Below are 11,358 nucleotides of genomic sequence, written 5' to 3'. Positions count from 1 at the left end.
TCACATCTGGATTGCCAAAAATTTACACCTTACCTATCTCAAGCTCTGCAAATAATATAGAAAGTGATCCTGTAGGATTTTTTTGTCTCTACTGTTGATCTACCTATTTCCTTTGAAAGCTACAAGAAATATTTTTGGTATTGTGAGCAAACTCCCTGGGAATGTGCAATTGATTATTCAAACCTCATGGTGTTGCTGCTGCAGAGATTTGTGTGGCTGACTTTGATTCCCTGATAGCCTGTCTCATGCTTCTGTCCCCTAATGCGGCTGATAGCATTAAGTCATAGAGTTAATCAAGCAAAAGAAATTGCTTCTCCTTATCTAAAGGCCTGATGACTTTATCTGACAGGGAGGGTTTCTAATAGAATGAGACAAGAAGTAGATGAGATAAGAAGCATCCACAGGTTTCAGTACATGGTGGAGTAGAAGCACTTTTAAGGGCTTCAAATTTGGAATAGAAAAAACATACTGAATAATTTATTGTAAAAACAGCCCTCTGGCTGGCTCTTTCTTATTGCATTTTTCTGTATTAAGAAGCCAAAGATAAAGAATAAATTAAGTCTAGGTAATGTTACACAAAATTGTTAATTTAAATGTGGAGTGGCAGCTCAGCTGGTCAGCAGGCTGTTCAGGTGCTTGAGTTCAGCATGGAGCATAAGAACTCCATAGAGGAGGCAGCTGGCAAAGGTGGGTGCAAAGTCCCATATTATCTGTGCGTACATGGGTTTCTGCGTATTATTTCCATGAGTGATAATGAGGAATTAAAACATAATTCACTAATGCATGAAAAGTTTTCACAGGGCTGGGTGCACTCAGGTAATGGTTATCCTGATAAGATTAACTTAATTGCAGGAGGCTCAGGAGGAAGCATAATCATAGAATCATAGAATAGTTTGTGTTGGAAAGGACCATTAAAGGTCATCTAGTCCAACTCCCCTGCAGTAAGCAGGGACATCTTCAACCAGATCAGGTTGCTGAGAGCCCCATCAAACCTGACCTTGAACATGTCAAGGGATGGGGCATCTACCAACTCTCTGGGCAACCTGTTCCAGTGTTTCATCACCCTCTGTCTAAAAATTTTCTTCTTTATATGTAGTCTAAATCTACCCTCTTTTAGTTTAAAATAATTAGCCCTTGTCCTATTTCAACAGTCTGTGCTAAAAAGTTTGTCCATGTCTTTTTTTATAAGCACTCTTTAAGTATTGAAAGGCTGCAAATAATCCCTTCTCCTTTTCTTGTTACCACATTATAATAATGATCTGTGTAAAACCGGTATCCTGGGGTGCATTAAAAGGAGTCTGGCCAGCAGGTCGAGAGAGGTTATCCTCCCCTTCTACTCTGCCCTAGTGAGACCACATTTGGAGTACTGTGTCCAGTTCTGGGACCCCCAGGTTAAGAAGGACAGCGAACTGCTTGAACAAATCCAGTGGAGAGCTACGAGGATGATCAGGGGACTGGGGCATCTCCCTTATGAGGAAAGGCTGAGAGACTTGGGTTTGTTCAGCCTGGAGAAGGGAAGACTGAGGGGGATCTCATCAATACCTATAAATATCTAAAGGCTGGGTGTCAGGATGGTGGGACTAGGCTTTTTTCAGTGGTGCCCAATGACAGGCCAAGGGGCAATGGGCACAAGTTGGAACACAGGAAGTTCCACCTAAATGTGAGAAAAAACTCCTTTCCTGTGAGGCTGCCAGAGCAGCGGCACAGCCTGCCCAGGGATGTTGTGGAGACTCCTTCCCTGGAGACATTCAAACCCCACCTGGATGCATTCCTGTGCCCCCTGCTCTGTGTGTGCCTGCTCAAGCAGGGGGGTTGGACAAGGTGATCTCCAGAGGTCCCTTCCAACACCTACCATTCTGTGATTCTGTAATTTAATTATTGTTATTCATACTAAAACAAACTAAACAATTTACAAGTATCCTTGCAGGATTTGCAGCAACCAGATGCTTGAGTGCTGCACAGCTTCCAGTGCTGTTGAGTATAATTTGCAACCCTCCCCATTACCTGCCTACTTTGTTATGTGGAGCTGTTCTCTCTGATATGCAGTATTTCTGCATTACTGGGCAATGGCAACAGGCAGATTGGGGCACACTCCCTTGGAGGAGGGAATGACAGTGTGCTCTTCTTATTCCTAGACTTTAAGAGATGGCCCCTTAAGAAGCCTTACATAGATGGCATGCAAAACTGCCTGGCTCACATGAGACAGGTCCCAGCCTGATCTCTGCTGTGCTCTCATGAATTTATAATGACTGTGCTATAGTGAAATGGTTCTAAGGTTTGCTAGCAAGGATGCAATAGAAATCTCTCCCACTGGGAACAAAAACACTGCATAGGAGTTTGCCTCCTGCACCAGGGCTGTTTGAAAGTTTGGCTGCCTTGTAAAGGTCTGGTGGTTTTGTTCTCAGTTACATACAGGCAAATAATAAAGCTAAGAAATAAGGTATTTTCAACAGATATTGGGATTCTTTGGAGCAGTAAGTCCTCCAGGGAAGCTGAGAAACAGAAATCACATTCCTTTTATGCATGCTGCACCACAGAAGGTATAAAAACATACAAGTGTTTTACATGCTCAGGTTCATATTTTGCTTTAGATTTTGGTGAACAATAATGTTATTACTAAAAGTTAATGAAGATTGCATGGAACAAAGGGGCTGCAGGCTAAACATGGACTAACATATAGATAAATGAGAGTTTTATGGGAAATTGCATAGCATTTTTTCTGGCAGATGTTTACACATCGTCCTCTCCGTTTAGACAAATCTCACCTGCAGTCAGCTTATGAAGCCATTGTACACCAGTCAGGAGTAACTAGCAGAGCAATTGTCAAAGGCACCATTTTAGGGATGATATACTTAGTTTTACTTGATTGTATAACTTGCTTGGGTCAAGGAAAACAAGTTTTTACTTCTTGAAAAGAATATAACCTGATAGGCAAAAAAAAGCACAGAAAATGCTTGATTGTTGGTGAGACACTAGGGAAATTATTGGATTTGAATATCTGGTGCCTTGAACAGGAAGTTGTAGATTCAGCTTCTGAAGAGGTAGAAACCAAGAGACATGAATGCTTTCAGCAGTGAAGTACCACATCAATGTGCCTTAGGCCTCCAGCTTTTACATATGTGTATGTCTCTGATAACAAAGCTAATAAAGGTCTATGAGAAATGCCAGAATTTAAAGTAAGGAGGGCTCCTTGGTCATGTCCTCACCCTAGTCATCCTTGCTAGGATGGTTTAGAGCATCTCAGCAGTTTGCTGTTTCGTTGTTGAATGCTTCTTAAAGCAAAAATAAATGAGTCTGAATTTATCATAGTACGTGATGTTAACAGCAGCTAGATCTGCTCAGTGCTGTGGGTGTCATGCAGGATGTTATGCCAGCATCCTGGAATTTATTGCCCACGTTTTGTCACATTAGAAGTCAACTGAAGATGAGCTGGCACCATGTGAAATGGTGTGCTGGCATGAGCTAGCACCACGTGAAACAGCATGTTGGCCAGGTAATCCATTTAACATCTATTTAAGCTGTTGTGGGACTGATCTTTCTTGGTTTGGGCTGAACACCATACTCTGAGTTCACACCAGGTCCAGTTCATTTAGCGAGAGATTAGGTATCTGCACTCTGTAACATGTCCTGTCCTCCTCAAAGGGCTATCAGGGCCCTCATTTACTTTGCTTGACAACCTGCATTTCGTTCTCCACTGCATTTGTTTTCTAACAGATTTCTTTTGTTTTTCTCAAGGTACACCCACACTAAAAAGAATTGATTTGGAGCTCCCCAAAGTCTAGTGCTACTTGCATCCATTGATGGTTCAGCCTCATTTCTCTTATCTGCTGTAATTACTACAGAAAGCAGGATGTGATAATGGTTAACATCAGGATTAATAAAAAACTCTAAACAAAACACAAAAGGATATTGCAGCAGGCTTCAGCTAGAAGTGTGACAGGTCCTTATGAAGAATTTCCCTGTGAGTTTGTAAATGCAGACTTTCTTTTTTCTTCTTGCAGTTTCTCACTCCATGTTCATGGTGGCTTTCCAACCCCTGGTGATAAGCCAAGGCAGAGGAAATCCAGCTAGCTGCTGTGTCCCACACAGTCCCTTCCCAAATGATTCCTCCCAGGCAGACTGGGAATCATCTTGATGCTGGGATTGTTACTGTTCTCCTGGCAGCTGGGGCCTTTTGTACCTTTCCATTGCCAGTTCTGTTCAACTGCAAAAGTGGTAAGATTCAATCAATTGGGCTGTTACGTTTCTTTTTCTTGGACTGCTCTCTTGCTCCTGGGCTGTTCCTCATTTATTTCTTTGGACTATACCCAACATTCAAGGTGAGTGCTGTCTTTGCCCTAAATGCAGTGGTTTAAGAGATGTTCTATGGCCTGTGCCTACTCCTTCCCTGTTGGACTGATCAAAGATTTTTATTTCCTGGTATGAGTCCAATGCTGTTAACCACAAGTACTCTGACAATGGAAAACATAGAAATGATTGTAGGAATAGCTGGCTTCTATGCTGCGACCATGATCTACTTTATCATCCTTCCTTTTCTGGTTGACTTCAGCCAAAAAGGCACCTGGGAGAAATTTGATGATTACGTAACGCTTGCCGTTCCAGCACAACCTCCGGGTAATGTTGGTCGTCCTTTCTGCAGTGTTTGTTGTAAACACTTTCGCAATATTGTATGTGAAACACCTTACCTAGTAAATGGATAGTCACATTATATAACTGCTGCATAAAGAAAGTAGTCATTGTCAATGCCCAGGAAAAAACATAATTTACTGCTAAAAATAGAAGTGTGACACCTCATGACTTACTAACTTGGTCTTGGTCAGGTTGTGTATTACATTCACTTCTGATGTAGTGTCTATTAATTTTAAGTCATAACCTATTTTTGGCCTTAGGAGAGTTTTGCAGACAGAAAGCTATGTTGCACTGTATCCATTGGGTAAATATTTTAGTAATAACCTAAAATACATTGTAATCAGATGATTAGAATTTTACTTCAGAACCTGACCTGCTTGCCAGCTTGCTAAGGACTGTCCGCCCCAGTTTGTGGGAATTCAGAGACAGTTTGAGGGAGTTTTCAAAGATTTTTTTTTTTTGCATCTAGATAATTGGATATTATTAATATTAATTTGCTCTATAGACGATAAATAAACATACCATGATAATAAGTTATCCGGTGTAATATCACAAATACATCTGTGGGTATTTGGTGACTAAATGGGCTTTTTGTCCAGGGAAAGTCACAGATAATGTTTTCCTGAATCTTCTCTCTACCACTGTTTTCCATCCACCTTATTTATTTAACAGAACTAAAGTGAAGTTCAGTCTAGGCTTCTATAATGGTTACTCACAGTTGTGAAGCTTTTACCAATAGCATTGTCATGTTTCCTATGCTACCCTTGTATGCCTAAAGATTATCTTATGGTGTTTCTTTTATTAAATATACTCAAGCTGCCTAAGGCATATATGATTAAACCCATGTGTTAGGCTATTTGTCTTCTGTGGATTGCACGTAACAAGTATACAGTAAACTGCTAAACCAGCACAAGTCACAGCCAAAATCTAATTTAAGAGAAGAAGGGATGAAGGATAAGTGTTTGCAATACAGCTGTAAGCAGAAAGGAGGGGACCTTGCTAGGTCAGCTCCTTGTTCTGTGAGCAAAGCAATGACTGCTCACTCTGCCAGACTTTGAGGTTATCTTTCTAAGGAAGAATGCTTTTCCAAAGTAGTCAGTTCCTTTCTTTGCCTGTACCTGTCATTCCAGTCAAGCCATTCCTGCTCTTGAGCTCCATGCCTAGCTTGATGTTATTGTGATGCTGCTGGGTGGCAGTGGGCCTCCAGATTAGGAGTAAAACAGAGTCTGGATGTAAACTTTACTTTTCTTTGATGTATACAGATGCCAGATACAGAACAGAAATTTTCAAAGTGTTTTAGTCCAAACACCAGCCTAAGGACTCCCCTTAGCTCCAATAAGTGTCTCCTGTGTTGAAGTTTGGGTTGCTTGAGGATGATTGCATAGGCATTGGTGTAGCAAAAAACTATTAGGATGAGTGAAGAATTAGTAACAAATTGTTCCAGGAGTGGTAGAATTAAGGAACCTTGTTGATTCTGGAGTTGTTTGTTTATCCTTACATCCTTGCAGTATTCCTTAGTTAGGTATTGAAGTTTCTTTGACCCCTCCATGCAACACCTCTAAGCCCTCTCTATATCCTCATGTATCCTTCTATATTCCCTCTCTCTCCCTGTAGCCAGCCAGGCAACTTTTCATGTCCACTATCCATTTCTGTGAAATGAGGTGAATAGGTCTCACACTGCATTGCTACTGCCTTGCAAAGTAGGAGCATTTGTTTGAGTCCTTCCTGGCCAGAGATTGTTCACAAAACAGGTATGACTTTGACATCCTTGAAACCATTATGTCTTCATTAATTTAAGCTGAAATTAGCCAGCAGGCTCAAAACTTATCAGAGTGGGCAAACAGGCAGGCAGCCTAAGTACATTGACTTCACTGTCTTGGGAAATGAGGCTAAAAATAATAGTATATATCTTTCTGGAAGAATGAAATTGGGTTTGATCTCCCAATCTCTAGCTAATAAGGGTAATGGAAATGAGATTACACTGGCTGATTTATTATTCCTGGTGGTTATTAATTATTGGGATTTTCTTTTGAGTAATTAAAAAAGAATTCTTCCTGCTTTAAGTGAGTGCAGTAGATCTCATTAATCTGAATTTAAAAAAATATATTATTGACCTGGAGACCCCAAGAAAATGCTACTTTTCCTTATAACTGTTCGTCTGCAACGTAAGACCATGAAGTTAATCTTACAAAGACTTCTTTGAAGCTTTCTGTGTTTCTGTGAGTGTGTAAGTCCTATTTACACCTTGGCTGTTTATTTGCATTTTGGTTCTGCCTTCCTCCTTTTCTGTCCTTTACAGATCTGGAGTCCTCGGCAGAATCAGTCATGGCTAATTTTAAGCACACAGATATAAAATGAAAACTGGATTATTTTTGACCACAAACTTCAGTTTACCTAAGAGAGATCTTAAAAGGGAGGCACAGGTAGTTGTGGAAATTTTAGGTGGTAGTCCAGCTTCTTGCTCCAAGTGAATATTGTGGAGGCAGTTTTCTGCCATGGAAAAGCTAGCCCATCCAGAAGGGTGCTATGGGCTACTGCTGACATAAGTGCAGCCCGACAGCAGCAGGATGATGGCTTTTAAAAATAGGACTTCTTGCCATTTTGTATTCTTGTCAGTGTGTCACAAATGTCATAGGGTCAGATTTGTTTTTCCTATCGTTTTTTTTCCTCTTTGGTTATTGCCTTCATCAAAGGAATGAATTAATTTTGTTGGTATGGGATTTTGTCCTTGCAATGACAGAAAAAGAAGGAATAAATCCGCTTGACTTTTTTGTGGTGCCCATGGCTCTGTTAGGACACGAGATTTGCATTCATACTGCAGCGTTTGCAATGTGAATTATGGGGCTGAGGCTGAGCTCTGCAGAGCGTGGTGCTGAGTTTCTAATGCTCCTGTTATGAGGCATTTGACCTTTACAAGGATAGAAGCATCATCTTCTCACAGTGCTGCAGGAGTGGACATGGGGCCTGCAGCTTCCCATCCTCCCCTTTACAGAGCACAGGCATCTTGTGCTCAGGCTGCAGAGGTCCCCCCTGCCAACCTACCTTTGGTGTTCTTCTCCATGGGTATCAGCACAGCCACAAAGAAAAGTGGTGTATTTAACAGCTTGTAAATATTATTTTGGTAAAAAGCAGACCCAAACAAATCCTCTTCCTGTGAAACCCAGCCATGCAGTGAAGCAATGTAAGCAGAAAATAGGGAGAAAGAGAAAAGCAGAGTTTGGCTTGGTCAATCAGTTGACTGAATTATTCCAGTGCCTCTTGTCAGCCTGCTCAGCTGTCCCAAAACTTCATTGCTGAAGTCTGTCATACATAATCTCTGTGGAGTGCATGCAGAGGGCTCTGGTGAGCCTGTGGGAATGCTGCAGTGAAATCAAGCTGGCCCTACAAGTTTCAGTAAAAGCCAAGGCTGTGCTTGGCATTAGGAATGATCCATGGTGCCCATAGAGCTTGTACAGTGGGGGGCTGTGCTCATTACTAGTGACTTCCAGGTCACAGTGGGCTGTCCCCTCAGCTGGCTCCATCCCTTGGGCTGGATGCATCCCCTAACGTTCATTTAGCAGGAACAGTGGGCAGGATGGGTGCTGAGGACATCATCTTCTTTATGCAAGTCGCTGAGGGCAGGTGGGATCCCCCATGTCCCCTCTCCAATTCAGTTTATTCAGCTGCAAAATTGGAATAGTAGAAATTTTAATCTTTGTGCTAAACCACTTTTGAGTCCAAGGTGGGCTTTTTATTGCTTGTAGTAAATAACAAACATGTTCTGAAGGCTTTGTAATTAACCTTTTTTTTGTAAAGATGAAACAGATTTCTACAGTCTCCTTGTAGAACTTCTGCATAATGCTTGCATTCTGTCTTGAATGAGCTAACATTTATTGTCCTTTAATAACCCCTGCAGAGGCTCTTCTAGGGCTGGCAGCAGAAGCGTCCAGCTCTGAGCAAGTGCCTGCAGGTACCTTTTCCATGGCAATTTACCTTTGAACTTAAAACCAAATTCTTCAAAAAAGGAACAATCACCTGCTTCAGAAATGGGACAGACAGTTTAGAAATATTTTTGGTTTTGTTTTCATAAAGCAAAAAGGCAGGTTTCCAGGAGAGGGGAAAGAAAATACCTCTCCTGAATTCAACAGCTGATAGGGAAATCTTTTTTAGAGCACTTAAATCCACTCAGACCCAATACCATCCCTCTAATTACTAATGCCAGGATGTGACTGATGTTGATCTGCACCGCTGAAGTATGTGACAGAGAATCCAGGAAATGAAGAAATGTCAGGAATTTGACCTCCCAGTGGAAAGTTTTGTGGAAAAACATAATCTCAAATATAATTATACTTTCCAGAGAAATAAACATTCTCCAAACAGCATTATCCAAAAGGTACTCTAATGAGCAGGCCTGTAGCAAAGAAGATAAAATGGGTAATTACTCTACATGCTGTCAGGCTGCCAAGATTAATAGGTTTTTCTTGGGAAAACTGGAAAAAAAAAAAAAGCAACGTAAAAGAAGGAACAGGATAAGATTTAACAGAGGAAAACTTAAGGTTTTCTCATGTGTCCATAATTTTATACTATTTTTCACAAAGGGTTTGCAGAGCCATCCATTCTATCAGCATCTGAATAGTTGGTAAACGCAGGTAAGCATGATGGTGCTTGCTGCTGATCTGGTCATCAGCGATGGTGGGGTGATGTTTGCACAATGATATTGATGGGGAGATGAGCTAGAAGGTGTGAATCTGGCTTTGTGCCATATAGAAACTCTTTGAAAGTTCAGGATTTGGAAAATTCCTACTTTCTTAATTATATTTCAGTAATATTTTTGCCCAAATGATGATATGTTTTTAAAAGGCATGCCTTTTTTCTAAAATGGGACTGTTGAAAAAGTGTGATACAAGAACCCTTAATGTTAATAAAACTGCTCTTACTGGAAAAAAACTTTTTTTAAGAAAACCTTTTTACCAGTTCTAGGAGGGATACCAGAATTATGGGACTGACTTAAAAATTACCAAATTTAGAAAGAAAAGCTGTTCTTTGGGTTTAATACCCACTTATTGCCCTGATAGGGGACGTTTTCAAGGTTATCTTTGCAGTCACAAATGACAGTCATTAGGACAGAATACTTCTCCCAGTACTGAGCCATGGAAGCAATATTGAATATTGTGCAATATGTGATAAAGGCCTGGGAGCCTTTTAATTTGTTTTAATTTGTATCTGGCTGTGGCAGTATGTTTTTGTTTGAATTTACAAATTAGTTGGAGTTGCACTTCACACTAGTTTGGATTTATACACCATAAGCTTGTGTATAATCAATATTGTCCAAATGACTCCCTAGTAATAAAAACACACAGTCACTGTCAGATCTAAGTGCTGATATTACACTATAAAGTAACTGGGGGAATTTGCTTTTGGCTTAAATAAAAATCACATTTTCACAAACCAAGTTATAATCAGTGAGAATTATTGATTTTCAACACTTGTAAAATTGATTATTGAAAATTGATTTTCAACACTTGTAAAACGGGGCCAATAAAACATAAAATATAAAACCTGATCTACTCCTTGAGTACCAAAAAGCATTGGCATCTCTCAAACAGAATTATTGTTTTTTAAAAGGCAGTGAGATAAGTATGTAACACTGAAGAGTTAACATTTTGAAAAGAATGGTTTCTTGAATAAAAGTATTGTAAAACCAATCAAAAAGAAGAATGCTCCTAGGAGGATGAGGTGGCATAAGGTGCCTGAGATAAAGATTTTACTGTTTTTCATGTTCTCATAAAATTTTACTGAAATGGAAGGTTTTTTTCATTAAATCTCCTTTGATGTGAACATGCTTTGCATAGAGAGATAACAGCTACCTTTGCCCAATCCTCATGGTCTGATTTGAATGTAGAGCTGGTGTCACTCTCCAGTTTCTTTGAACATGGGGGAAAAATATCAGTGTTTTATTCCAGAAGATTAGGTGAGTTTTCAGGTTACCCCAGACATCAGACAGATCTAATAATTTTAGCCCATGACTGAAATAAATTGAAAAATCTATCTCCTTTAATTTCTAAATATCTTCCAGCACCTCAATTTTTTAATTTTTCTCAAATGAAAGGATTATTTTTTTTGCTTCAGCACAACATATGAGTACACTTTGCATGTGTAAGTGCCTTTTGAAGTGAATAAGAATTCTATGCAAGTTTCTTTTTTTTTTTATAGGCTGATTCTTACAATAACAATTCTGTGTTAGAGAACTTCACATGTTGGGTTCAGGGAGTTACAGAGCCCAACAAGCTAGTGGTGTAAGGATGTGCTGTGCAGGAGTTTTATCACATGATGGATGTCAGGGTTTTCATCCTTATATTGAACAAATATTTTGATTATCTAAAACGAAGTCACGACAAGGTCCAGTTCTTCAGCAAAACTGGTGGTCCTACAGACAATTCTGCCTTTTGTTCTGCTGCTCTGTATGAAGTTTATATTCTCAGCCTTTCACTGAGAGTAACTGTAACCTTTTTCTTAACTTTTCTTAAATGTAAGAATTATCTTTAAAAAATACAATTAGTTCAGAGACTTCTACAGAGCCGTCCTTGAACCTGAGGAGTACCTGCAACAAATGGTTGATGCAGAGCTCTGCATTGAAATTGAGTCAAAGAAATTAAGCTATTGTAAGAAAGAATGTTTAATTTTTCCTGTGAGTCACTGAAGGTAATATAAATATTAGTCTTAAGCCTACAGATGTCATTCACTTTAAAG

The 11,358-nt window shown here is 39.9% G+C and overlaps 1 long non-coding RNA gene across 1 annotated transcript in view; it reads left to right on the top strand.

The window, feature by feature from the left end:
- The first annotated feature begins 3,953 nt into the window (after positions 1-3,953).
- Positions 3,954-11,358, top strand: part of LOC135315119 (uncharacterized) — a 162,927-nt gene continuing 155,522 nt past the window's right edge. Inside the window, exon 1 of the long non-coding RNA XR_010374564.1 lies at positions 3,954-4,215. This is a non-coding gene — a long non-coding RNA (uncharacterized LOC135315119). The remainder of the gene's footprint in view (positions 4,216-11,358) is intronic.

This window comes from Phalacrocorax carbo, chromosome 10 (genome assembly GCF_963921805.1).
Source record: "Phalacrocorax carbo chromosome 10, bPhaCar2.1, whole genome shotgun sequence".
Lineage (NCBI taxonomy): Eukaryota > Metazoa > Chordata > Aves > Suliformes > Phalacrocoracidae > Phalacrocorax > Phalacrocorax carbo.
The sequence above is the reverse complement of the archived record's forward strand: the minus strand, read 5'-3'. Positions and strand labels throughout refer to the sequence as shown.